The 27,768-nt window shown below is 39.5% G+C and overlaps 1 protein-coding gene and 1 non-coding gene across 5 annotated transcripts in view; one reads left to right on the top strand and one right to left on the bottom strand.

The window, feature by feature from the left end:
* The window catches only part of MITF (melanocyte inducing transcription factor), a 223,150-nt gene that overhangs the window by 114,829 nt on the left and 80,553 nt on the right, over window positions 1-27,768 (bottom strand). The window lies entirely within an intron of this gene.
* On the top strand, window positions 10,022-10,128 carry LOC115859159 (U6 spliceosomal RNA). The gene has a single exon (XR_004041940.1). It is a non-coding gene; the product is annotated as a U6 spliceosomal RNA (small nuclear RNA).

Genomic DNA, 27,768 nt, shown 5'->3' on the forward strand with positions numbered 1-27,768 from the left:
ACAGAGGGGACAGTAAGTGACAGGCCTGGCACTCAGGGGCTCCAAGACATGCAAGGAAAAGGGCTACTTCAACGATTATGCAGAAGGGTGGCTACAGCTGCACTTTTTTTCTGTTGATTTAAACACAAAAAGCATATGTCCAAATCCTCGGGGGCAGAGTGACCATATCACAAAATTTCCATTAGCTGGCATTTCAAGGTATCCATCTATGAAGCCTGAGCCACTACACGGCCAGGGTCGAGGCCACAGGGAAAGGAAATGTCCAAGAACAACTTTTCAGGGACGTCTCTGAGCTGCACCTGCCACCTTGGCTAGAGAAAACACGTTGGTTTTAAGCTTTGAAAACTCAAAGTGGCATGATAAATCTTTTTGTAATATCTCCATGATAGTAACTAGAAAAATCATGAGACTCTCATCCTCCAGCCTCTTTCAAAAGTTCTTACTAATAATAATAGCAGCTAATTATGGGAGGTATGCTATGCACTCCTGTGCTAAGCATTTTACATACCATACCTTGATTTATTCCTCAGTAACAGCCCACTAACTTAAACACTATGATGATGTCCCTTTTACCAATGAGAAGAGTGAGGCTCTGAGAGACTGCATCACTTGCTGAAGAGTTTGCAGAGAAGGAATTCAATCCAAGACACAGTCTGATTCTAGAGCCTGTGTTCTTAACCCACAGGCTATAGCCATGGCTCTACTTATAGAGATATTTATTTATTCATTATTTACTCAAAAATATTATATTATTATAGCCATCTAAGGAAGTAAATTGGAATGAGATATGCTCCCCACCCCCTCTAGGTGCTCATTACTTGGAGGAGGGCAGAGAATCCTATAAATAATAATACCTTAACCTTTTTGGTCACATACTTTTCTGAGACTCATACGAAAACTACGGACTGCCTCCAGAAAAAATTCACACAGCCACAGACACACAAACCTGAATGCTTATAGCCACAGCCTAGGAATCCCTGGAATACTTAACTAGCTGACTATTAGCTGCAAAGGGTTTTGATTAAGAGAGGAGCAAAGTATTGTGAGAACTCAAAGGGGAAAGCTCAGGGTACGGAAGTCCTGAAGACGGAGATGCATTAGGCAAAGAAGGAAGGAAGGGGGCCTTCGATGAAGAGGTGCATGTTTCAGAACGCTGGTGGGAGGACAAAGGTCTAAAGAGGAAAGGGGAGGGAAGCAGGGAATTAGGTAGCAGATCATTAAAATATTCCAGACAAGAGTTTCCTATTTCTAGAAAGGATGTGGTGAGAATGAGGTATGAGTCCAGGCTCTGGGGTCAGAAAGAACTGGGTTCACATCTTGTACTACATATATGTGCAATGGAATACTACTTATCCATAAAAAGATACGAAATCTTGCCATCTTCAACCACATGGATGGATATTATGGATATTATGCTAAGTAAAATAAGTCAAACAGAGAAAGACAAATACCATATGATTTCACTCATACGTGAAATTTTTTTAACATGAACAAACCAAATCGAACAAAAACAAACATATAGATACAGAGACCAGAGCAGTGTTTATCAGAGGGGGAGGGGGCGGGGGAAGGCAAAATGGGTAAAGGGGGACAACAGTATGGTGACAGATGGAAACTAAACTTGGTGGTGAGCACACTGCAGCGTATACAGAAACCGAAATACAATATTGTACATATGAAACTTACATGTTATAAACCAATAAAAAACATATAAACACAGGCAGACCTCAGAGATATTGTGGGTTTGGTTCCAGACCATCACATGAATTTTTTGGTTTCCCACTGCGTATCAAACTTACGTTTACACTATACTGTAGTCTATTAAGTGCACAATAGTACTATGTCTAAAAAAGAATACATCTTAATTTTAAAATTTTTTATTGCTAAAAAATGTTAGCCATCATCTGAATCTTCAGTAAGTTGTAATCTTTTTGCAATAGTAACAAAAAAGATCACTGATCACAGACCACCATAACAAATATAATGAAAAAGTTCAAATATTACAAGAAATACCAAATGTGACATATAGACACAAAGTGAGCAAATGCTATTGGAAAAATGGTGCTGATAGACTTGCTCGAGGCAGGTTTGCCACAAACCTTCAATTTGTAAAAAAGGCTATATCTGCAAAATGCAATAAATCGAAGTGCAATAAAACAAGATGTGCCTATTAAGTCCCCTGCAATAAGAACGAACGAAAGAGGTAGGGAGGGAAGGAGGAAGAGAGAGACAGGAAGGAAGGAAGGAAGGAAGGAAGGAAGGAAGGAAGGAAGGAAGGAAGGAAGGAAGGAAGGAAGGAAGGAAGGGAGGAAGGAAGGAAGGGAGGAAGGGAGGAAGGGAGGAAGGAAGGAAAGAACTGAGTTCAAATCCAAGTTCTTCCCCCTCTCATTAGCTATACAGCCAGGGGAAAATTAAACCCCTCTAAGCCTGTTTCCTTGTCTGTAAAATGGGGACAAGAAGAGCCCCAACTTCACAGGCTGTTGTAAGACAATCCATGGAATAATGCATGATACCCACTTGACACACTGAATATGTGTGAGCATTGAATACAGTGTAGCCATTATGATTAACAACTTCATCATTATCACCATCATTTTCACCCTGGCCTGATGCTAACATGGCTTCCCCAAAAGAACTCCTCTAAAACCGCACCAGAAAAGAACTCCCTGATTCATGTTTGGGCCAACCTGCTATATTCTTAGACCCATGAGGCACTGTAGAAGGATCCTTGACCAAATAAAGCCCCAGTGCAAAAAGCCACCATTAAAATACTCTCCTTGTAAACTCCTTGTACACTCACACGCAATTATTTATTCTCGTTAATCACATAAATACGTTAGAAGCACACTCTAGAGTAGGGGGAAAACAAATTAGGACAATCGTTGGGATATGGGGGGAGGGTATTTTTTAATATCGTCAGTGTCTGCTCTTCTATTATGTGAGCACAGAGATTATCAAGAGCTAGACAGACATTACATGCTATTGTCAATACTATCATGTCCATAACAAGAATCTAAAGACATAAATTCTTGCAAAGCCTTTCTGTACCCAGTTCATCTATGTCACCATTCACGGCATTACTACGTAGAAAAGGAAAATGGTACAAAATATTATACCCAGTTCTTCTTAATCACTGTGTTTTCAGTAATATTTTATTTTAGATTCTTCACGCAGTCTAGGAGCTAACATAAAAGTAACACACTGGAACCCATCCATGAATGCTCGAGGAAATGTGCACAAAGTATTTTGTTTTGATTCCTCAGCCATGGTAATAGACAGAATATTCATGAAACCCTTGGACTTAAAAATGTTCCATGGCCAGCCAATATTTGCCAGAATGATACTGCCGTATAGTCAGCAATGGAAAAATAAAGTCATGAGAAAACACAACCATTCTCATCTTTCCCAGAAAGATGGCCAGGATATCTGCTTTCCTGTGCCACAGAGGCTGACACCAGCTACGAAAATCACAACGTTCCCCTCACTTGAAAGCACATACACACAGGAAAGGAAAACAAAGGTGTTCCAATGATCTTCCCCGAACCCAACAGACTGTTAGAAAGTCACCAGGCTTCCTTTCACCTTTAAATTTGTTCTCCTGCAAAAGCACAGTTAGTAAATGAGTTCATGCCATCGAAAACGCAAAAAAGTAGTAGAAAACCCAACTGTCCTAGAATAATAAAGTAGAAGAATTTGTTCGTGAGTCGGGGACAGAAGGGAGGAATCGAGGCTGACAAGAGGATAACGTTGCTAGCGCGTCATTAAACCCGAATGTGAGGGCGAGAGCTGATTGGCTGTGAAGCATATGGAATGGAATCATAGCACTTAGGTTTTACCCATGTCTTACCAGAACGAAACAAAGATTTATGTTAGGAAATATTCCCACATGGCTTTCAGAAAACCTGATCAATTCTCAAGAAACTGAACCAAAGCAGTCTTTGAGGCGTACATAAACTAGAGACATATAAGTTACAAATCAGACCTTTCTCTCCATCTGAAATGTGTCATATGTGAAAGAAACTTCTACCAACATTAAGGATCATCAATTACTAATGCCACAAACACAGTCCATTTAGTGGAACTTAATTCTTTTCATACCTCTGTTTCTACACCAGCTAGTTATCCTTCTCTACAAGCAGCACACTCCAGGAGTTAAGAACACAACCCCTGGACTCAAACTTCCTGCATCTGCCACTAACTCTAATTTCTCCATCTGTAAATGAGGAACATAACTAAATGAGTTAAGGCAAGTAAGACACTCATGTTTCTGCCTGGTCTTGACACCGTTTTAATCTTTCTCATCTTCTCTAGTCCTAGTATATCTTTCTTGGGCAGAAAACAGGCAGAATGGATATCTTTGCAGAGTGATTCCAACATTGCTTTATGAAAGAAATGCAAACGTATGCCTGCTTTGATTTCATTCACTCTTTAACAAATATTCATTAAGTTTCTACTATGAGCCCACAGGCACCCTGCTAGAAGTCGGGACATACCAATGAACAACAACAGATACAGCAACCAAGACACAGTCCAGGCCCCTTTCCTCCATCACATATTCCTCAGTGGTGCTCTGCAGACGCAGCTTGCTGAGCATAAAGAATGTGGAGTCACCATTAAGGAAAAATTCCTAGTACATGTGCTTCAGAGCCGGCCATGTTTACTGTCTTTAATCTGTGAACTAGTGACATACACCTAGCTAAGACCCTGCTTTTGAGATCCTTATATGCTTCTACAACACCTTATATGTCCATCTGTTAATTGCATACATATTTATTCAACACTTACCAAGAGCCAAAGGCCAGACTTGACCCTGGGTAGAGACTAGTGAGAAAGGCATGGTCCTTCTCCAATGTAGAATCTTGCATTTTAATGAGATTTTTTTTTTAATTGAAGTGTAGCTGATTTACAATACTGGTGTTAGTTTCAGGTGTACAGCATAGCAATTCATTTTTTTTTGAAGATTATAATCCATTATAGGCTATTATAAGATATTGGGTATAATTCCTGTGCTATACAGTAAATCCTTGTTGCTTATCTATTTTATGTATAGTACTTTGTGTCTGCGAATTCCATATAGAATCTTGCATTTTAGAGATGAGTGCACAGACGTGGTCCAGAGGGCAAACACAACTGACCCTAATTCATACCATTAGGAAGGGCAGCACTGAATTAAAAACCATGCCTAATGCCAAATGCAAGTACGTCCCCTCCTCAGGGATTTTACTCTTCCTGCTGTCCCCTTGGCCTATAACGCTCTTCCCCAGACGGTTGCATGGCTTACTCTTCAGTCAGTTAATTCACATCTCCATTTAAAAGGAACCTCAGAAGCGAGGTCTAACCTCTGAGCCTCAAATGAAATAGGAACTCCTCCTGGCTTTATTCCTCTTCATAGAACTGTCCACTCCTACCAGGACGTTAACTCCAATAGGGCACGTATCTTTGCCCATTTTATTCACTGCTCTATCCCCAGCACAGGGACAGCACTTGGCACAGAGTAGGTGCTCAATAAATATGTGTTGGGTGAATAAGCACAGTGTTCTTTTGACCTACCCTTAGGCACACCCATGTCACTCCTGCTGAGGAAGCTTACAACCCTGAGACTGCAGAGAAGAGGGACAATGACAAAAATCCAATTCATGAAACGTGAACGCTATGGAAAGAGCTGAGTGGCTGGGAAGCATGCGGAAGGTGACTGCGGCAGTAGGAAAATATGCCAAAGTGTGATTTATGCTAAACAGCAGATGAGTTAGGGTGGTGTACCAGTGTGGCATTAAGTAACAACAGTCACATATCGAGAAATGGAGGGACACAGGGCACATGACATTCAGCCTCAATGTCATGCAGACACAGGTAGTGGGAGGGTGTGGTGAACTAGATACAAACCCATCCAAGGGCGAATGTTGGCCCATATTTGTTGAGTCTTCAGATTTTTAAAAAGAATAAGTAAATCCTGAAGAGAATATAGAAATTAATGATGCCACATTTTGATCAATTCAGAGTTGTTTTTGACACTACTCAGGCTACACTAACATCTAACAGCACCATTCAGAACAGAAGGTCCCAGACCAGCAGCAACTATTGTCTTCTCTGACCCTGTCCCCAGGAGTCACAGCAGTGCCACATGCAGGGCACTGAACGATGTCTTCTTGGGGGTCTTTGCAATTGGCATAAAAACTCTAAGAAGGTTCATGCTTTCCTAATCTTCCCTCCTAGAACTGAATGAACAAATATTCCAACTTAACTTTTCAGTTCTTCTTTTTTTAATTTTATACTGGAGTACAGTTGATTAACAATGCTGTGTTAGTTTCAGGTGTACAGCAAAGTGATTCAGTTGTACATATACCTGTACCTATTCTTTTTCAAATTCTTTTCCCATTGAGGTTATTACAGGATATTGAGCAGAGTTCCCTGTGCTGCACAGTGGGTCCTTGTTGGTTATCTATTTTAAATATAGCCGTGTGTACATGTCAATCCCAGACTCCCAATCTATCCCTCCCCACCGCGACCCCTCTCCCCCGGTAACCGTAAGTTCGTTCTCTAAGTCTGTGAGCAGTGTTTCTGTTTTGCAGTCTAAAAATAATGATACAAATGAACTTATTTTCAAAACAGAAACTTTTCAGTTCTTAATGAGAGATCATGGGATGCCAACCAATCTTAGGTACAAGACAATGTTTTCTCAGAGTCTCTATGAAGAATTACCAAAACAAAACAAAACAAAACCCCAGCAAAAAACTGCAGAGCTCTGGATGGTACTAGAATCAAGCAGACTCTAAAATAGGTCAGAGAAAGAGCTGTAATTGTTTTAAATTCTTACCAGGCAAAAAATAAAAATAAAATGATCTGAGGGGGGAAAAAAATCACACTCCTATTTTTCTTTATGTATACCTTGTTTGTTCCCCCAAACAAACTTAAAGCAGCTTACGTAAAAGCACACAACACCCCAAGATGAAACAACAGAAAACTAACATGCACAGGTGAAGAAAACAGGATGAAAGACAATTCAAGAGAAAAAAGAATTAAATGACCCTAGGGATAAGATTAGTTCACAAAAGACAAATAAGTCTGCACATTTTTCTAAAGGTGAGTCACAAACTGCTTTCTAAGCCACGGGGCACAGAGTCCAAGGTCTACAAGGGCCAAGCGGTTAAAGTAAGGAGGTAAAACAAAGGGAAGAGTGCATGCTTTGTTTTAAGGAAAATGGCATTACTTTATTGGATCCCACGGTTGCCATGGAGACATGTGATCCCAGCATTGCCAGATCTGATTTTTCAATAGATGCTGGAAATTCAAACACACTTGTGCGAAATCGTCTCATTTTCCACTGTTGGCAAACTAGTTTTCTTTTGGTTTAAAAAAAAAAAAAAGTATGGGTTGAAGAAAACATGCCTGTGGCCATAAAGAGGAAGAAGACATGATCAGTTACATGACTAACTATATCCATAAAATAAAAACCCAAAGTTGAGTAGAAGTACAGTCATTTGTGGTATCAAAACCAGAGAGACACTTCTCCCAAGGATCTTCATAAAGAAGACACTGGAATATCCACAAGATAGGCACCCCATACAATCAGGATTCATGGGGCTCTATCTCGTGATGACCTTCCAAGGAGACCGAGAGCATAATACTAAGTGTAATGTAATAAAACTAACTGCTGGGGTTGGGGGGAAATGGGGTGGGGGGTAGGGGCAAATTGTCAGGTTTAGAGATATCTGCTGGTCTGGATTATTTCAGGTATAGATTTTACAGATTTCCCTTAACTATTTTTTAACCAGTGAGCACTTTTGATAAATATAAAATCCTCACGCCTTTCTTTAATGTTATTTGACAAATCAGAGTAAAAGCTACCTTGCCTTGTGTTTCTTTGTTGTTTTTTTTTCGGAACGCGGGCCTCTCATTGTTGCAGCCTCTCCCGTTGCGGAGCACAGGCTCCGGACGCGCAGGCTCAGCGGCCATGGCTCACGGGCCCAGCCTCTCCGCGGCATGTGGGATCTTCCCGGCCCGGGGCAAGAACCCGTGTCCCCTGCATCGGCAGGCGGACTCTCAACCACTGCGCCACCAGGGAAGCCCCGACATTGCCTTCTTTCCTCATTGCTTTACTAGAGTATTCGGAATAACAGATAAACCTTTATCCTTCAGACTGTAATCCATAAATATTGGTTTTTCTCAGCAGCATTTGAGAAGTACTGAGTAGAACCAGATGCAAGGTTAGATCCCCTGACGAGGATCTGGAGTGAGGTATTCTATGGGACCATTAAGTTCAAAGCCATTTGCTTTACTGGACAGTCCATCTAGCAGTAGGATTGAACTTTGTGGATGTTGAAGAACCTGCCATTCACCAGCCAAGGAAGGATACAAGGGTAGGACCAAATGTCTCCACAAAAAAAAAAATTCTGTATCTGTTGCAGGTCACCAACAAAAGGCCAAGCAAGCTCTAGTCCACACGGTGACACACAGTGATGATCCCTGGAATCCCTGGGGTGCTGAAAGGGTGGCTGGGTTCCAAACTGGGCTCTTGACATACCTAGAACTAGTGCAACTTTATTTCATCTGTCTCATGTAGAGTTAGTTCTAATGCTTGTTTTGAACATGCAAATCACATCAGGGGACAATTTGAGCATTACGCACATGAACTTGAGTTTCCTTATGTATGATTTGGTCCACAAGAAACACTAGGTGAACACAGAAAACCACACCCACCTGAGTCAGGCAGTAGAGAAATACACAAAACTTAGACACCGCAAACACCTGCCCACTACCCTCAGTTTACCATACGTGCTGCACACCACAACCACCCACAGCTTTGCTACAACTTTCCACCCAGTTTAAGACCAGCTTCCTTCCACCACCTCACCATGTTTTACAAGCTGCCACCCTCCCCTCAGCCACCTCCCCAAGCAAACACTAGGTCTTTTCAAGGCAAAGCGCCAAGTTTATGTGGTACTTGCATACTGCTTAACCATTTAGCAAGTGTAAAACTCTACTGCTTTTCTAAGGTTCCTAGCTTTCCTTTTTTATGTTCTTGATGAAGTTTTTGAGTATTGTGCCCCAGCCCCGCTTTTCCTGTAGACTCTGTGCTATCTATTGCATGATTTTCCATCATTTAGTGATTGTTTTAGAAATGCTGATGTTGTATTAGGGAAGAACGGCCAATACTGGGATACTAAATAAAATGTTATTTGAAAGAAAATGATTTCACTAGAATGTAAGTTCTCCTCAAAGCTACCATGCTGCTCCCCCAGCTCCAGGGGATACCATTCACGTCATATAAGATGTGTATCATTTTCATTATAAATTAACTAACTCGGCATTTAACAAATTGTTATGCGAAGCCTCGTATGTGTCATGAAAGGACTACACTTCAAAGGATGCATGTGCTCACTTTGCAAAAGTAAAGGAAAACAAAAAAATACGTAAAAAAATAAAAATCATTCATCATCTTAATACACAAGCATTTTGATATTCTTCCTTTCAGTTTTTTCTCTTTGCACATATAACACCACTAACCCTGCCATGTGCACTATTTTGCCTGGTCTATTTATCTTATCTTGGCTTTACATTGGTCTGCCACTTCTAAATCAAATATGCTTACATTTCTTTAAGGAAAAAAAAAAAACTTGTCAAATTGACCCAGTCATTTAACATTAACTGAGCACGTACTATCTGTTGAGCACCATGCTCTGTGACATGCAAATTAGAATATTCAATAGACTGGGCTTAACCACCTAGAGAATTTCTTAAAGTTTCCAAATTTGGCATAGTTACAACATTTCTTGCCCTTAAGATTAATTACTATTTTCATTCTAGTTCTAAGATTGGTTAAAAATATAAATTACATAAATAGCACATTTGGAAAAGAAAATGGACTTGTATTATCAGCCGCCTGCAAAGTACAGCTTCAAGAATTGCATTCTGCCCTTTTATCTGTCACCTTTCCGAATACTGTATCACTAAAATTAACGACACAAAACAAAGCTGCATCTGAATATTTCTAAGTAGTAAATACACACATTAAAGTGTCATGGTGCTTCCTTCGACAGTACATGTACTAAAATTGGAATAATACAGAGAAGATTAGCATGGCCCCTGCACAAGGATGACACGCAAATTCATGAAGCGTTCCATATTTTGAAGGATATATGTATAGCTGATTCACTTTTTTATAAAGCAGAAACTAACACACCATTGTAAAGCAATTATACTCCAATAAAGATGTTAAAAAAAAAAAGTATTATGAAGTCTGCCTACCAATTTTCCCTCTTTATTTGTCCAGCAAGGTTATTTTAAGATTTTATTTTGTTTGTGTGTGACTATGGATTTAAGAGTTTAGTAAATTATGTGGAAGATACAGATACACATAAATATATATAGGTGTGTGTTTATGTGTATGTGTGTGTGTGTGTGTCTCTGTGTGTATCAAAGACTGGGCTCAAATATATATATTCTTGAATTTTCTTTTCTACAAAATGTGAAATATACATGTAATTCTATATATTTAAGTTAAATTGGCTAACAAGAAACCAGGTGTAGAAAGCTGTTTGGGGTTGTATCTTCTCTTGCCAGTTGATGAGATGCTGGGAAACACTAAGAAATGAGGGCAATAAGGACAAAATCAAAAGAGGTGAGATAATCTAGACACATAATAGTGTGCTCTAAAATCACTGATAAATGATTTACTCTTTTCTTTAAAAATTTTTTTAAATAAAATAAATTTCAAAAAAATTTTAAATAAGCTACTTGGCTAAGTCATTATTCAGGTTCCAAACCAGGGGACGGAGGGAACACTGGCAAAGGTCACAGGGTTACATCTTCATATGCCATTCAGGTGCCAGCCTCCACCACATTTTATGCTTCTCCCTCTCTCACTGAAAAAGACCACTGTCTTATTATGATAACAATTTCCAGGTGGAAGCTAAGCCTTCAGTCAAAATTCCTGTCCCTTTCAAAGTACCTGTGTGTGTGTGACGTGCTAGATTAAGGTGTTCTAGCTCACCCTGGGCAATAGCTTTTCTCAAACCTCACAGCAATTCATCTTGGGTACCCACAGAGGCAGTCCTGGAACGGCTGAGTTTGAGAAGGGGTGAAAGTGCACCCCATAACTTTTCCACCAAAGCACATCTCAGCAGAGGAGCCACATCCTTGCAAGGAGCCCTGGAAGCAAGGCCTAGGAGCATGGTCTGAATTCACCGTCAGCAAGGGAGAGGTCTCCTGGCAGCCTCACGTTTCATCTCACATTCTACTCTCTAATATACCCTTGCTTTTATCAGCAGGAAACAGTTCCTAAATCACCGACCAGTTGAATTATTGAGACTTTTGCACCCCTGCCCCAAATAGTCAAGAACTATTGATGCTCTAAAAAACACGAGTCACTTTAACCTCCAGCTTCATGCAGCCTTTGGCACAGGGCTTCAGACTTCCACTAAGAACATAAGTTTTGATTTTTCAAAGCCCTGATGCATGTATTTTCTTTTTTAAAAACATCAACAGCAATTCCCTTACTCCTTTTTATCTATCAGTCTTTCTTGAGGAAGGACTACATTTAGAGCAGATCAATTTTCTCCCTCATGGGTACTGAACATGAATGAACGGAAATCTTGAGGCAAGTTCCCTTCTGAGCCCAGAGAGATGCCACTGCCGCTCGGAAAAGCTACCGGCCACCGACATGCCCCGTCCTCACATCACAGTGACTCCTTCAGCTTCAGAGGAAGGGAGAAGGGCAATATATCCACAAGCACGCCTGGCAGAGATGCAATTACGCCCCTCCTGCCCCTCCAGCCCCTCCAGCCCAGGCCCCTTGGCACCCTCTTCCATTTAGAGAGCTACTCAGACCCCATCATTCACCAGAGTGCCCTAAAAAGATACAAAAAAGATAAAGTCCTCAACTGTGCTAGACACCGGAAGAAAAAAAAGCAGCCACAAAATGAAAACTGCCTTTTAGAAGTAGTTATGGTTAAACATTAAAAAAAATATATCACATGATTTTGCTCCCCATACTGTAGCTAATGAAAAGGGGCATTTAGTATCCAGTGGGAAAAGCAGTGTTTTATAATTTCATCAGCAATTACTACAAAGCTCATCTGTAAGAGCTTGGCGAATCCTCACTTTTTCTGACCTCGAGAACCAACATTCTCTGAAGTCAGAAACCAGGGACTTATTCTAATGTTGAATGTTCTCCTGAGTCCCTTTAAAAGAAAAAAAAAGAAAAATGAACTTCACATTGACTGATGCATGACATTGTTTTAATCAAAAAAAAAAAAGTGCAAGTTGAAACCATTATAACATGTCATAAACCATCAGTAATAGCCACTCAGAAAGAACTAAACCATTTTTAAGGTCATAAACAAGCACGTACAGCGCGCTACACTAATTTATTAGAAACATCCTCTTTAAAAGAAAGGGTCACAGAGGGCTCTGGCTCAATCACACTGCTCTCCACATGCCAGCCGTAGAACTTATATATGACCTTTGCAATTCCCCTTGAAAATCCCTTCAGCACTCAGACATTTCACTTTAAAAATTAGGGGGAGGTGAGGTAAAGCCATAAAAATCAGTAGCAGTCACACCAGAATATGCTGGAATAAGATAAACGTCTTTCTCATAGAAGAAATGCATGTACTATTAATGAAAAGAATCCAGTGCAAAAGGCAACTAGTCACATCTCCTTGACCCCTTATATTTTAAACCCAGAAAAGCAAAATCAGACTTACCCTTGGAAGCCATCCTATAGGCTGACTCAGAAACGTAGCCTGTCAACAAGCCAAAAACAGCTACAAACCAGGGCTCCAAAAACTCAGTGGGTTTAATCCTCTCATCCACCTACTAACCCCTGCTAGTACATATGCATCTGGCTTTTGTTAAAGCACTTCTGCAAACGTACAGAGGATGAGTAATCGTTCAGACTTCGTAAAACATGCCAAACCCATCACTAATAACAGTAGTTTCATTTACTCATCACATTTTTGGGTGCCTTGATTTTATTTTTTTAAGAGAAATGAGTGTTTTTGCTGATGCAAATTCCCTGCCACTAGACCATGCACACATTATCCAAAAGGCAATAGGCTGCCTGGTGTGTGTATAACTTTTTCTGGGTCCTTGTCAGCAGTCAGAAATGTTGAACTAATATGTAAAGGCATAGCCTGCTTGATAAACTGTCTTTTAACATTAATAACACCACTATTTTCCTAAATAAACCCTCCAGCCAATTCTACTCTTTCTTTCATTGAAAAAGGCAATCATTTTATTATAATAATTAGAAATACGAATAAGAAAAATAAGATACTCAAGCATAAATTTACCTCTCACTGTCTCCCCAACCAATCCCTTCTCTTAGAGATATTCACTGTTGACAATTTTCAATGTATCATTCCCGAAATTTCTATGTACATAGTATGCATGTATGTATACACACACACACACAAACATTCTTCAGAAAAACTCTTGGGGACTGAGGAGTCTCAGACATCAGAATTTTCTAGATTTTGTAACAATAATGAAGTATATACAGAGTGTAATAACCCTAGTGAGATCAGGGCAACAGCTCATAATCAACCATATTAATTGAATATTCATGTTTTTTGGAAGAAATATTAAGCGGGATAATAAAGACTATAAATAGCCTCGTGTCATTTCAGGGCAGGTAATTCTGCCAAGTGAGACTTTTTTTTAAAAAAGTCATTCAACATTTAGAAACTTTTGAATTTTGGAATTGTGGATAAGGGATTTTAGCCCTATCGTTTTTCTCCCAGTTACTTACCAAGTTTTGAAAACTTTTTTTTATTAAAAAGGTTCATGATAAGAAATTTTTATAATACATATGAATAAAATTAAAGTCACCTGTAAAATCCCACCACACCGAGAATCGAGCTTTTATTCACTCGTGTTGAGTGCCTCCTGAGAGTACAGACTCAATAATCCGTGACACTAAAAATTTAAAGCAAACATAAATTCTATTTTCTTTCTTTTTTTTTATTGGAGTATAGTTGATTTACAATGTTGTGTGAGTTTCAGGCATACAGCAAAGTGAATCAGTTATACATATACATATATCCACTCTTCTTTTTTTTTTAGATTCTCTTCCCATTACAGAGGCCATTACAGAGTACTGAGTGGAGCTCCCTGTGCTCTGCAGCAGGTTCTTATTAGTTATCTAGTTTATGTATAGTAGTGTGGATATTTCAGTCCCAATCTCCCAATTTATCCCTCCCCACATCCCCTGGTAACCATAAGTTTGTTTTCTACATTCGTGCCTCTATTTCTGTTTTGTAAATAAGTTCATTTGTACCCTTTATTTCTTAGACTCCACATATAAGCAATATGATGTGATATTTGTCTTTCTGTGTCTGACTTACTTCGTTCAGTATGACAATCTCTAGGTCCATCCACGTTGCTGCAAATGGTATTATTTTGTTCTTTTTTATGGCTGAGTAATATTCTATTGTATATATGTATCACACCTTCTTTATCCATTCCTCTGTTGATGGGCATTTAGGTTGCTTCCATGACCTGGCTATTGTAAATAGTGCTGCAATGAACACTGGGGTGCATGTACCTTTTTGAATTATGGTTTTCTCTGGGTATATGCCTAGGAGTGGGATTGCTGGGTCATATGGTAGTTCCATTTTTAGTTTTTCAAGGAACCTCCATACTGTTCTCCATAGTGGTTGTACCAATTTACATTCCCACCAACAGTGTAGGAGGGTTCCCTTTTCCAAATCCTATTTTCAAACAAGGTAGAAAGTTATACCTGTTTTTAACTAATAATATCCACCCTGCAAAACTGTTCCCGAAAAAGATATGAACTCTTTCATTTACTCATTCATTGATTCAAACATTCATTGAGCTTCTATTATATGCCACACAACATGCTAAATAGCAGGTATTTGGGTGGCCTGGATGTAGCATATAAAACTACCAGACATCAGATTAAATCTGAGTTTCAAATAAATCAGAAATATTTCAGTATAGTATGTCCCACATTTGAGACATACATTTTTACGGATATAGTTTTTAAGTATTTGAGATATACTTATGCTTTTTAAATGTCCCACATTTGGGACACACTTATATTAAAATACTACTTGTTTTTATCTGAAATTCAACTTTCACTGGGTGTCCTATATTTCATTGCACAAAAGAGGCAGAGTCCTTGCTGTCAAGAACCCTCAGTCTAGTGCTAGGGAGCGGAGGACGGTAGGTGGACAGGTAATAAATATGCAAACAACTACATACACAGTGTAAATAGAAAAAAGAGCTATGAAGGTGATAAACTGAGCAATTAAGATGGAAATAAAGAAGAATATTATTTAAATACAGAGTTCTTAAGGAAAGGCTTGTCTAGGAAGCTAACTCTGAGGGAAAGAGCATGCTGAAGGAAATAAAAACCTCATAATAGTAGAGCAGCTTGCACAAGACCTAGCCCATAGTATATGCTCAATAAGTGTTCATTTCATTCCTTGGCAGGGCTGGGACTTCATCTCTTGGCTCACCCTAGTCTGGTCCTGTGCCTTGGGATGGAGAAAGATAATAAGAAGGGGTATAGTATATGTGGACCACCAATGGCTTCCTCCTTCAGAAGGTCTGGCAGCCACCATCTGTCTACAACCTCATGAGAGATATTGAGCGAGAACTTCCCAGCACAGCCCTCTGGAATGCCTGACCCACAGAAACCATGATATCAATAGATAACGAAATGATAGCTATTATTTTCAATCATTATGTTTTAGTATTATTTTTTAAGCAAAAATAGTAACCAAGTGTTGGCAAGAATGGGGACCACCCAGAACTCTCAGACACTGCTGGTGGAAATGTAAATTGAGGCAGCTGCTTTGGGAGACTGTTGGTGGTACCTAGGAAAGCCAGACATACATACATCCCGAGCACCAGCCCAGCTTCCATTCCCACTGGCACTGCTGCACTTCTGGTTCTCGCCATTTCCCACAACACAGCCCCTTCCTCCCTTCTCTGCTGGATTTGCAACACCTCCAGTACCAATTACACACACAGCCCCCAGACTGATCTTCCTAAAGCTCACCTTTCACGCTGCCATTTGGCTGCTCCGAAAGTCTTTCATATATAAACTTAATAAACAGTTGCTGATTGATTACTTGTAAGATTCAAATCTAGAGAGTCTTACTAACTTGGCACTGAGGAGGAAAAGACAGAAAGCAAATAACCCAGGCATTCAGAGACTTACAAGGCAGCTCCTTGAAATGCCCTCCAAAAAAATTAAACCATTGCCAGAAATCCTAATTGTTGTGAAATACATATGTGGAAATACATCTCAAGGACCTACTGCTATCCATTCAAATGGAATGTCTCCAAAAAAAGAAAAACTGAGTACTGTCATGATGGAGACAACCAAGATCAGATTTGCATAGTGAAGAATAAATTTCAAACCTGAAAGGTCTTCCGTTGCATGGAAGGGGAAGAGTAACAGTGTATAGAAAACAAAGAGGAAGAAAAAGAGAAAAAGGAAGGGAAGGGAAGGGAGGACAACCCTTAACCTTCTCTAGAATTTTCTGTTAATGCCCTACTCTCTGATAATTGTCTGGGACCATATCATTAGTGGTGGTAATGGGAGGGAAAACCATAATAATTGTAACTACTCTGTCATTTACTCTGTGACTGCCACGTGCAGACACTATGCTGAGCCATAAGATGCTTATATTATCATCAGCATTAATGCAACCAATATTTATGCCAGGCACTGTGCTATCTGCTTTACAAGCATCATCTTATTTCACCCTCACAGCAATCTTGCAAGATTAGATATTATTATTATTCCCATTTTACAGATGAGGAAACTGAGGGATGGAGAGGCCAGCTAACTTGCCTTAGGTTTTATCCATGAACACTTTGAGGGTCTAGGATAAAGTAAGATTCAATAAACGGTGAAAAACAATAAGAAAAAGATTAAAATGCCTCATGGGAATACTTGAAACGTGGAAAGAAAAATAAAATACTGAAAATATTGGAAGTCAATTTATGGCAACATAAGAACTGACATTCATGAAACCACAACCGATGGGATGAAATACACACAGAACAACACGAGGAATCTCAGCTAAACTGGCAGAATTTAAGCTCCATTTTGTGCACTTTGAAAGGGAGAATCAGAGCCCATATTCATTCATTTATTCATTTATTTATTCATCAAATATCTATTGAACACCTACTATGTGTCAGACACTGTTTGAAGTGCTGGGGATACAGCAGTGAACAAAGAGACAAAAATCTCTACTTCTATGGAACATTAGGGTGAGAAAGGGAATATGGACAATAAACTTAGTAAATAACTAAGCCATCTAAGGTGTTAAAGGCAGCAAGTGCTAGGGTAAAAATAAAGCACCAAGGACCAAGATAGGGGCAGGAAGGGAATGCTATTTTAAATACAGTAGTCAGGGCAAGCCCAGAGGGTGACAATGGAGCAAAGGCTTAAAGGAGGTGAGGAGAGGAGCTCTGTAGATGGTTGTAGGTCGAGCATCCCAGACGGGGCCATGCCTGGCATGCCGGAGCAAAAGCGAGGAGGCAGGTCTAGCTGCCACAGGGAAGCCCAAGGGAGAAAACAGGAGATACAACCAGATTAAACAACAGAAGCCAAACTGCAAAAGGCTCTTTGCTCACTGGATACCCATGATTCTTCAGCTTTGAGGGTCATGAATTACTCATAGAAGCTGATGAAAGCTAGGAGCCTTCACCCCCAAAAGTGCGCACACCAAAAATGCTGTCCTAATTTCAGAGGGTTGACATCTCCCTGCTAGACTCCCAGGATCTCAACAACATCCTAGAGGAGATCATAGTCCCTCCAGCTGAACCAAAGAAACACCCTGGATCTAACTTTGTATTTAATGACATCCCAAAGGGAGACAGCAGTTCAGGACAGTGGACACCAAGATTCCTCCAGTCTCTGAGGCTTTGCTTGTTCCAACGTCCTCACCAATCAGGGAGGTCATGCTCAAACACCAACAGCCCAGAGGGAAGCCAACTACATGCGTCACCTGGGGACTCTTTGCTAGTCACAGGGTTCAGACACAAAACTACATCACTAGTGACCTTAACATCCAAAGAGTAGAGGAATGCATGCAGTCATAGCCCAAGGGGAACTGGATGCATGTGGACCCCATCTACCGCCTTGCAGTTCATACGTGTGTGTGTGTGCGCGCGTATGTAGGTACACATATATTTATATATTTTAATTCTCTTCATACAAGCTAGAAGAGAGCAGAGATTGTTTTTTGTTTTTTTTCGTTTTGTTACTGCTGAATTCCCAGTGCTTAGACCAGTATCTGGCCCACAGTTAGATGCTCATTAAATAAATAATGGTTGAATGAATGAATAAATGCAAAGAATTACTTCTTTGCAAATCACTCTAGGAAATCAGTGGATCAAGATGTCACAACTGAATAGACAGAATAGTTATGTTGGAAAGGTTCGAGGATATGGTTAACTAGGGATTAGAAAAGCTCAATGCAACACGAGCACAGTATTCCATGTCATAAAACATGCTTAGGGAAGATTAGAAATTATACCAGCTTTCTGCCTCAGTCACGCAAGTTTCTCACCAATGCTTCTCAAACCATTTGCAATTTGTGGTTTGCATCAGTTTGTCTGTTGTTTTTTTTTTAAATTTCAAATCCAACACAGATCAATACTTTTTTTTTTTTTTTTTTTTTTGGTGGTATGCGGGCCTCTCACTGTTGTGGCCTCTCCCGTTGCGGAGCACAGGCTCCGGACGCGCAGGCTCAGCGGCCATGGCTCACGGGCCCAGCCGCTCCGCGGCATGTGGGATCTTCCCGGACGGGGGCACGAACCCGCGTCCCCTGCATCGGCAGGCGGACTCTCAACCACTGCGCTACCAGGGAAGCCCCAGATCAATACTTTTGTAAACATAATAAAAATGAATTCTAAGACAAATGAAATGAAAAACAAAACAGACACACAAATATGCAAGCCCAAATTGTATTAGATTCAAGAGACCTAAAAATCACTGTCCAATTGTTATAAAGGTTTCTGAACACTCAATATCTGTTCATACCTCACTGCTGACCGACACATAGTTCACGAAACAGTCTAGTCCATGAATCATACTTGGAGTAGCATGACTCAGATCACACGCACATGCACACACACACACATACACACACACACACATACACACATATATAGGAGATTCCAGCATTCACTTCAGATGCTAATGCTTTTGCTTTCCAGCTGATAATGAGAAAAATAACGTTCTGCTTCTATTACATTTCTGTCACCTACTTATTTCAACTATCTAGGAATAAAATTATCAACTCCATGATGCTCATTAATATCAAACTCCAAGAATATGTTAAAATATTGACTACACCTCACTTCAAATTATCCCAAGATTTAAACATAGAAATTAGGAACAGATTGTTCATTTTATAACAGATCCTACATTTAGTAGAATAATTATAATGAGATATATTTTAAGTATCTAAATATGATGGTGATTTTATATTACTCCATTTAAAAAATGTAGTCTTTATATATTTACCTCCTATATCTATATATCTGCAGCTTTTCAGAAATATATTTATTGTGCAAACTAGTATAAAGAGGTTTTTAAAATGCTACTAAAATGATATACGCTTGGGCCACAAGTATTTTCCTTTACCTATTCTAAGTTTGTTAACATTAACTACTTGAAAATTATCCTATATAACCTAAATAAAATTGGATTAAATATAATTTATAAACAAAACCAACATATGACTCTTCTAAGAAGTAAACACATTGTCCTTTTCTTTTTTCTTTAAATTATCCTTTATCCCAAAATACAACCTCTGAAACTATATAAACATAATCCTGAAATTTCTAGCCATTCACAAAGTTTCCTTAGGTCGGAATGAGTTAATGATTTTCCTCACAGTCCAACTAAACGTGCATTCCACAGGAAAGCCTGCTTGAGGCTGAACACAGAGTCAATACTCACTAATTCACTTCTTAGCTGGCACCCAGGCAGGTAATCCTAACTTTGGGCCAACTGTAAATAAAGGCAAAGATATTCCTGATGGTACTTATAACACGAATTTTCTAGAGGTAGAATTCAAGACTGTTGCCTTCAAGCCCCACAGAGCTTCTATCACATCATCTGGCAGAAGGAGTAAATAATATTGAATTACAGAAGGAAACTGTTGATTCCTCATTTCTTACAGGTCACTGAGGCTCAGATATACAAACCCCTTATTGCAAGGATTTTGCATCTTTGGGCAAAGCAAAGTAAAACAGCTGATTAAGGCAAAATAAGAAAAAACAATAAGCAAATGGTATTATAATGGTGCACCTATACAGCAAAAACTGAGAAGTTAACTCAAGAATGAAGTCTGGTAAAAAAAAAACCAAAACTCTTCTTCAATACCTGCACCTATACCTGGATTATAATAGGCAGGTAATAAGTGCAGTATTGGAGGAAGTAAGATAAAGAAGATTCAAACAAAGCAAGTGCAAGCTCTGAAAAACATAAAAACACTGTGCACAACAACAGAATGCAGACGGTGAATTATGCTGATGCTTTGTTACAATTTAGAAAAGCTTAACTTGAAACATAATAGCAACTTCCATTCTTTGAGAACTTACTATGTATCAAGCACTGTGCAGAGCATCCATCATTCCATGCGATTTTTTCCAAAACCCTGCAAGACTGGAATTAGTACGCCCACTACAAATAAGGAGACAGGCTCAAGGATGGAAATAACTTGACTGAGATTAAAGTCAAACACATTAGATTAATGTGTTTGTCTAATTCCAAGCTTGTGCCCTTAACCTCACATCTCACTGTCTTCCAATGTCCAAACATTAAGAAATAATAATGACGATGACAAATGTTCATAGCTGCACCATTTGTAAATGCCCCAAACTAGAAAACTCCCTAAATACCCATCAACAGGAGAATGGACAAATAAATCTCAAAAAATTTATGCAATGAAATACCATATAATCATGAAAGTGAATCAGCTACAACTATCCACAGCAACACAGATGAATTCCTCAAACATAATCATGATGAATAAGTGCCAGGCACAGGTAAGTACCTATGTGTGGCTGTATGACTGAATCCATTTCTATAAAGCCCAAAACAGGCAACATTAATCTATGCTGTTAGGAGTCAGGATGGTGGCTACCATTCGGAGGGGTAATGACTAAAGGACACAGGAAGGGAGCATCTGGGGTACAGATGTCATTTGATTAATTGTTCTGAGCGCTGGATAACAGGAGTCCAATTTATAAAAAACTCATCATGCTATACACTTAACAATAAGCACACTTTTCTCTACATAGATTACACTTCAATAAAATATTTTTTAATCAAAAGAAGATGCACCTACTTAAGGCATTTTCTCCTTTATCCTTTTAATGTATTTAGACTCAAATATTCTTTAATAAAGCATATACTATATCTTCCCAAGCTTTACAAATCTTAAGTACAAATGTAAGAAAATAAATCATTAGAAGAATGGAATAATGCCATTTGTAGCAAAATGGATGAAGCTAGAGATTACCATCTTAAGTGAAGTAAGTCAAAGACAAATATCACATGATATCACTTATATGTAGAGTCTTAAAAAATGATACAAATGAACTTATTTACAAAAAAGAAATAGACTCACAGACATAGAAAACAAATTGATGGTTACCAAAGGAGATAGCGGGGGAAGAGGGGAGGGTAAGTTAGGAGTTTGGGATTAACATATACACACTACTATATATAAAACAGATAAACAACAAGGACCTACTGTATAGCACAGGGAACTATACTCAATATATTATTAACCTGTAATGGAAAAGAATATGAAAAAGAATATATATATATGTATACGTATAACTGAATCACTTTGCTGTACACTTGAAACTCACACAACATTGTAAATTAACTATACTTAAATAAAAAAATAATTATAAAAAATAAAAATCATTAGAGATTTTTAAATAGACTGGAGTTGGGGGAAAACAACTGACTAGGAGTCCAAAAACTCTGTCTGGGTGTATTATTCTGTTCTCTCAATGCATACTCTTGAGAGGAAGGCATTTATCCTCACCTGTGGTCAGTATCCTCATCCAAAAACTGAAGGAATCAGACCCAATAATCCTCAAGGCACCTCACAGTCTTTTTTTCTGAGTCCTACACTTGCTCGTATCACACTGCTGCAGCATTCACACAGAAAAGGGGAACAAAAGAGCAACTGCTTGCAACTCTATCACATGATACAAGGGTAGAAGGAAACAAACTTGACATGTACATTTAATCAACCTTTGATTATCAATGTAAGATATTACAGCTCTGCAGACAGTCCCCAGAAACTGAATTATATCACTCACCACTGGATCTCACAGCAGCCTTGTTCACACACAAAGGTCCCACACAAAGCAGTATGGTCAAGTTGTCAGACAAAATCTTTTATGGATTTTTTACTCTAGGGTCATCAGCACCACCAACCTCCACATTTACCACAGATAATTGCATATTTCCAGTTTTCCCTAAGATCTGGTCATTCAATCAGAAAAACGCAGAGAAATATACAATAGCTTATGTTGCAATACATTCTGATTTCATGCTCCTTTGTACAAATCCATTAGACCCTCTTACCTTCTTGCCATGCAAGAACAGAAACCTAACGCTGCTGGTGGGACCCTGTATTAGTCAGGGTCCAATCAGGAGAGAGAAGCCACACAGTAATTTGAATGGAGGAAGTTTAATATAAGGAATTATTAACTGTAACAGGGAATTAGCTTATAAGAAGTAAACAAAACTCTAAAGAATATAGGAATGGCAGATATAAGGAGCAGTCACTACCCTTAGGGCTCAGAGTCTTCCTCCCCAGGGCTGAGATCCAGGTCCTTTGAGCTCTCTGCACGGCAGGAAACTCACTGCGGTGCTGCACCTGTGGAACTTACTGGACTCCATCCTCTAGGATGCCAGGGAAGGCTATTCACAGAGAGGTGGCCCACCAGAGGCACTCCGCTCCAAATGTCCTCAAGTAAGAACGCCAGAGGAAGCTGGTGGCTACTACATGCAGCTCTGGCCACCAGGCACTACGGGAACCAGGCACTGGAGAAACACCCATCCATTCAGGGCCACGGGCACTGCAGGAAACAAACACTGACAAAACTGATTTAGAGGGAGGAAAATTCACTTTCCAAGAGGCAGACAAGTCTGACAACAGCAGGAATAAAAGAACTACTTCCAAGTCAGGTGCAGGGTTCTTGTTTCCTGGGATACATCTCAACTGTCCTCTTTTTACTTGTATGCTGAGTTGATCCCAAATCACTTTTTAGATGGTCCTTAGCATGGCACAGCTTTGCTAATACCAGTCTCCTGACAAATGATGACAGACTTTGAATATAAAGTCACTCACTGAGCCATAAATAGTGTTGCTCATATTTTGACCTTTGCTTAGCCATTCACACGAATGTGGTAACTGTTCTGTAACAGGATAATTTCAGGCCTGTGTGTGTGTCATTAGTGGTCTTTTGCCCAAGCTCTGGTCATTCTGCTAACCAAAATGCAGGCTGGAGAGCATCTTTGGAACCAGAAAAGAAATTATATTCAACTACTTATATGCTAGGAGAGCAGGATTAATGATCAGGTAGTATCATAAAGGATTCCAACAGCAGGAAAGATCCAAAATAAACAAGCGAACACTGGTCAATAAGTCACTTTGGTACAGATCACAAAACACAGGCGTTCTAGAGAACATCAGATCTGGGGAAAAGACCTTGATGCTAAAAGAAATAAAATAATCATAATCCATATTTCCAGAAAAGAGGAAAAAAGCATAAAAGACTAAGGTTCAAAACCCAACTATATGGTGCATATAAGCAACTAACCTTAAGTAGAAGGACACAGAAAAACTGACTGAAAAAGTAGAATGAAAATAAACATTCCATGGGAATTCCCTGGCAGTCAGTGGTTAGGACTCTGCGCTTCCACTGCAGGAGGCACGAGTTTGATCTCTGGTTGTGGAACTAAGATCCCGGAAGCCATGCAGTGTGGCCAAAAATAAATAAATAAATAAAAATACCACTCTCTCACTTTGTCCCAGCAGCATTGACATATATACACTACCAAATGTAAAATAGACAGCTAATGGGAAGCAGCCGCGTAGCACAGGGAGATCAGCGGGGTGCTTTGTGACCACCTAGAGGGGTGGGAGAGGGAGGGTGGGAGGGAGACGCAAGAGGGAGGGGATATGGGGATATATGTGTACATATAGCTGATTCACTTTGTTATACAGCAGAAACTAACACACCATTGTAAAGCAATTATATACCAATAAAGATGTTAAAAAAATAAATAAATAAAATAAAATAAAATGTTATAAAAAAAAGAAAGAAAAGAAATATTCCTTGTGAACACCAACCTAATTTAGGACTCAATAAGCCTGAGTTGAATAATGAATGAATTTCAGTTGGGGCCAAAAGAGACTTTGGAAAAGAAATAAAATAGAAAAATAAGGAAATCACAGGGAAAAGCAAACACTGTTCTGTATTTGTGTGGGGGCGGGTGGGAGGGTGAATTTGAAATCTGGGAAATAACTTAGTCACCGTTTCACAGCACAGTCCAAGGAAGGAAGAATAGAGGGTGAGACGCACAGAACCCCCTCTGTTGCTCTGTATCTCACACTTAGCTGTTTTGTCTTCCTGGGACTTAACCTTCCAGTTTCTTATTTCCATTCGATTTGGTTAGGTTTGGTCTTTTTTTTTTTTCCATAGGAAGCTAAGCTCTTTGAAGGCAGAAATGTCTCTCTTTTTTTTAACTTTATTTCTCCAGTATCTAGGACAGTGCTAGGAACAGAACAAATACTCAAGAAATATTTGTTGGGTGAACTAACAAAATCTAAGAAAGGAACTTTTATTTGATTATATATTGAGTATCACGTGTTACATAGCAAGCACATTCTAAACCACGGGCCGGTAAAAATTTTACGCTTGGTGGGCCCCACATGGTCTCTGTTGCATGTTTTTTTGTTTTTATTTTTACCTTAAGTGTTTGAAAACAACTATTAATTGTAAAAACCATTCTTAGTTCTATGGCTAATACACACATACATACATATATGCATACACACATACACACACAATCAACTTAATCTGGCTTGTACTTCTGCTTTCATGGACAGATTTTTTTTCTTTCCTATTCTAAACAGAGTATTCAGGAGCTAATATTAGCTTTGTTGCTATCTACCTATGTGTTCTTTTAATTTTTTCAGTCTAATTTGATCCTATTGAAGGAAAACAATAAATTCAAGGGCCTGAAACAATAAAACACAAGGTAAGCAAGTTCAGAACTGCAAGACAGAAGCCACCTTGAATCCAAGCGTACAGTTTCTGCCATCTCTCCTTGCTTCCCATACGTGCTACTCACTAGATTTTAAGTTTCAGCAACCTCATTAGTTTTTCAGGCTTTATGACTCAAAGCTTAGGGGGTGGGGGGAGAGGGCAGCGACCCACAAAACAAAGACTTCAATGTCTCCAGAAGTTGAGAAAATTCCAGCATTGTCAGGACAGATGCTATTTATAACCCATTTAATGTGTACGCTCCTGAATGCATTTTCTACGGCGAATATCTGACCTACGCTTCTGAATTCCTGGCTTCCGCAATGGTGAAGGCGGCAAGCAGCTAAAAGTCTGACGACTAAAGGGGGAAAAACAATGAACTCCGCGCTATTACTATTTTATAACATCCGCCATCATGTGACAGAATTAAAAGGTTCCTGTTTTTGACTCACCTTCGACAAGAAAGTACCTCATTGCTATAAGCTTTGAGCTTATGTTACTGGGAAAATGTAGGGTCGGAAAATATCCTACAACAAACGCTTTAAGAGAAAAAAAAAAAAGTTATGGAAAACCCCACTTAACTTTTTTCCAGAAAAACCCACACACACAGGAATAGATGCCAAGCACTCACACTGAATGTGTGTATACATGGCCTATAACTGCAAATATATTCTATGCTTACGCTTTTCTCTATTGCACAAGAGTAGGGCTCTTCGGGAAGGAAGGTATCTTGACCTGCCTGCTGTCCAAAGGACAGCGTGCTGGGCAGCCCGGCATTGCTGCAGAACCTCTGCAGTGATGGATGACAATGGACTCTGCAAGCCCTGCACATTACCTCCATTCCATTCATGGATCCCAACCAAATTAATTTTCTCCTGTGCCAATTCTATCACATCCCCTGGGTTTACAAAGAAGTTTTACCAGGCCATCAGAACCCAAAAGGGAATGAACGTTTTCGTCCTGGCAGAAACTTAAAATAGAGCTTAAAAATAAAACAATGGGAATGAATTTTTAGCTCTGCAAAGCTCTTAGTTTCTAGAAATTTCTTGTACAACTGAAAAAATCCCACTCTTGCTTTTACTGCTCCATTTAAATGGCAAGTTATGAAGAAACTCATTTAGAAAGTTCAAGCTTTTCATTCCAGATCTGAACTGACATGTATTAAAGTAAACAGTCACGTCAAAGTATAAGTAGGACCAAGTTTCATGTAGATCCCTGGTAAAGATTCTACCCCAAACAGCACTGCCCAACAAAAATATAAAGCGAGCCACATACGTAAATTTAAATTGTCTAGTAACCATATTAAAAAAAAAATGAAGCAGGTGAAATCAATTTTATCTTATTTTACCCAGTGTGCCCAAGAGTATTTCAACATTAATCAAAATTAAAAATTATTATGAGGGCTTCCCTGGTGGCGCAGTGGTTGAGAGTCCGCCTGCCGATGCAGGGGACATGGGTTCGTGCCCCGGTCCGGGAAGATCCCCCATGCCGCGGAGCGGCTGGGCCCGTGAGCCATGGCCGCTGAGCCTGCGCGTCCGGAGCCTGTGCTCCGCAACGGGAGAGGCCACAACAGTGAGAGGCCCGCATACCGGAACAAAAAAAATTATTATGAGATATTTTACATTATTTTTTTCATACAAAAACTGGTGTGCATTTTATAATTGGAGAACATCTCAACTTGGACAAGTCACACTTCAAGTGTTTAATAGCCACATGTGGCCATGGCTACCATATTGAACAACACAGCTTAAAGGCTTCTCTTATGCTTCATTAACTTCACTCTTCCAACCCAGAAAGTTCTAGTTGGAATGACAAAGCTGTCATCGGGAAAAGAAGATATTCTGAGAAGTGTTTCAACTTCTTGGACAACTTCACACTCAGGCTCACTCTCTGAGACAGCCACACTTGCAGCCATCTGTTACAACGGATCAATGCCCACCTGAAAGAAGTTACCAGCTTCTAGAACCAGACATGCAACCGCAGCAAGAAGATTCTCCGAGCTTAAGCAGTTCCAACTGCTGAACTTCTGAACTTCATTTTTCCCAGGTGCTGCATCTGGACATTTAGCAGGGCTTAAATTAGTACCATTTTTGAGATACTGTCTTTGAAAGAGGGAAAAAAACCAAGGCTGAACCTTTTTTTAGGATGGGCCTTTGAGGAAGAAGGTTAAAGGAAACACTAGCTAACACTGGAAGAGACACTGCGCCCTTCACATGCCATTTTTTAAAAAACAAATCGTGACTCTAAAAGTCCCTTCAGTGTGAACCTTTTATTCCCATCAGAGCCTCAACTGAACAACTGTAGTTGCTTTTCTTAAAACATTATAGTCTTCTGATGTACATATCTTTTTCTTCTTGAGGGTGAATCCTACTGAAGTTTTAACCTATTAATCAGACAGGATTAGAAACAATGTAGTTGATGAATGCTGATTTTCATTTGACACACTCACTCTTCTCTGATTTTTTTCCAAAC

The sequence above is a fragment of the Globicephala melas genome, chromosome 11 (genome assembly GCF_963455315.2).
Source record: "Globicephala melas chromosome 11, mGloMel1.2, whole genome shotgun sequence".
Taxonomy (NCBI): Eukaryota; Metazoa; Chordata; class Mammalia; order Artiodactyla; family Delphinidae; genus Globicephala; species Globicephala melas.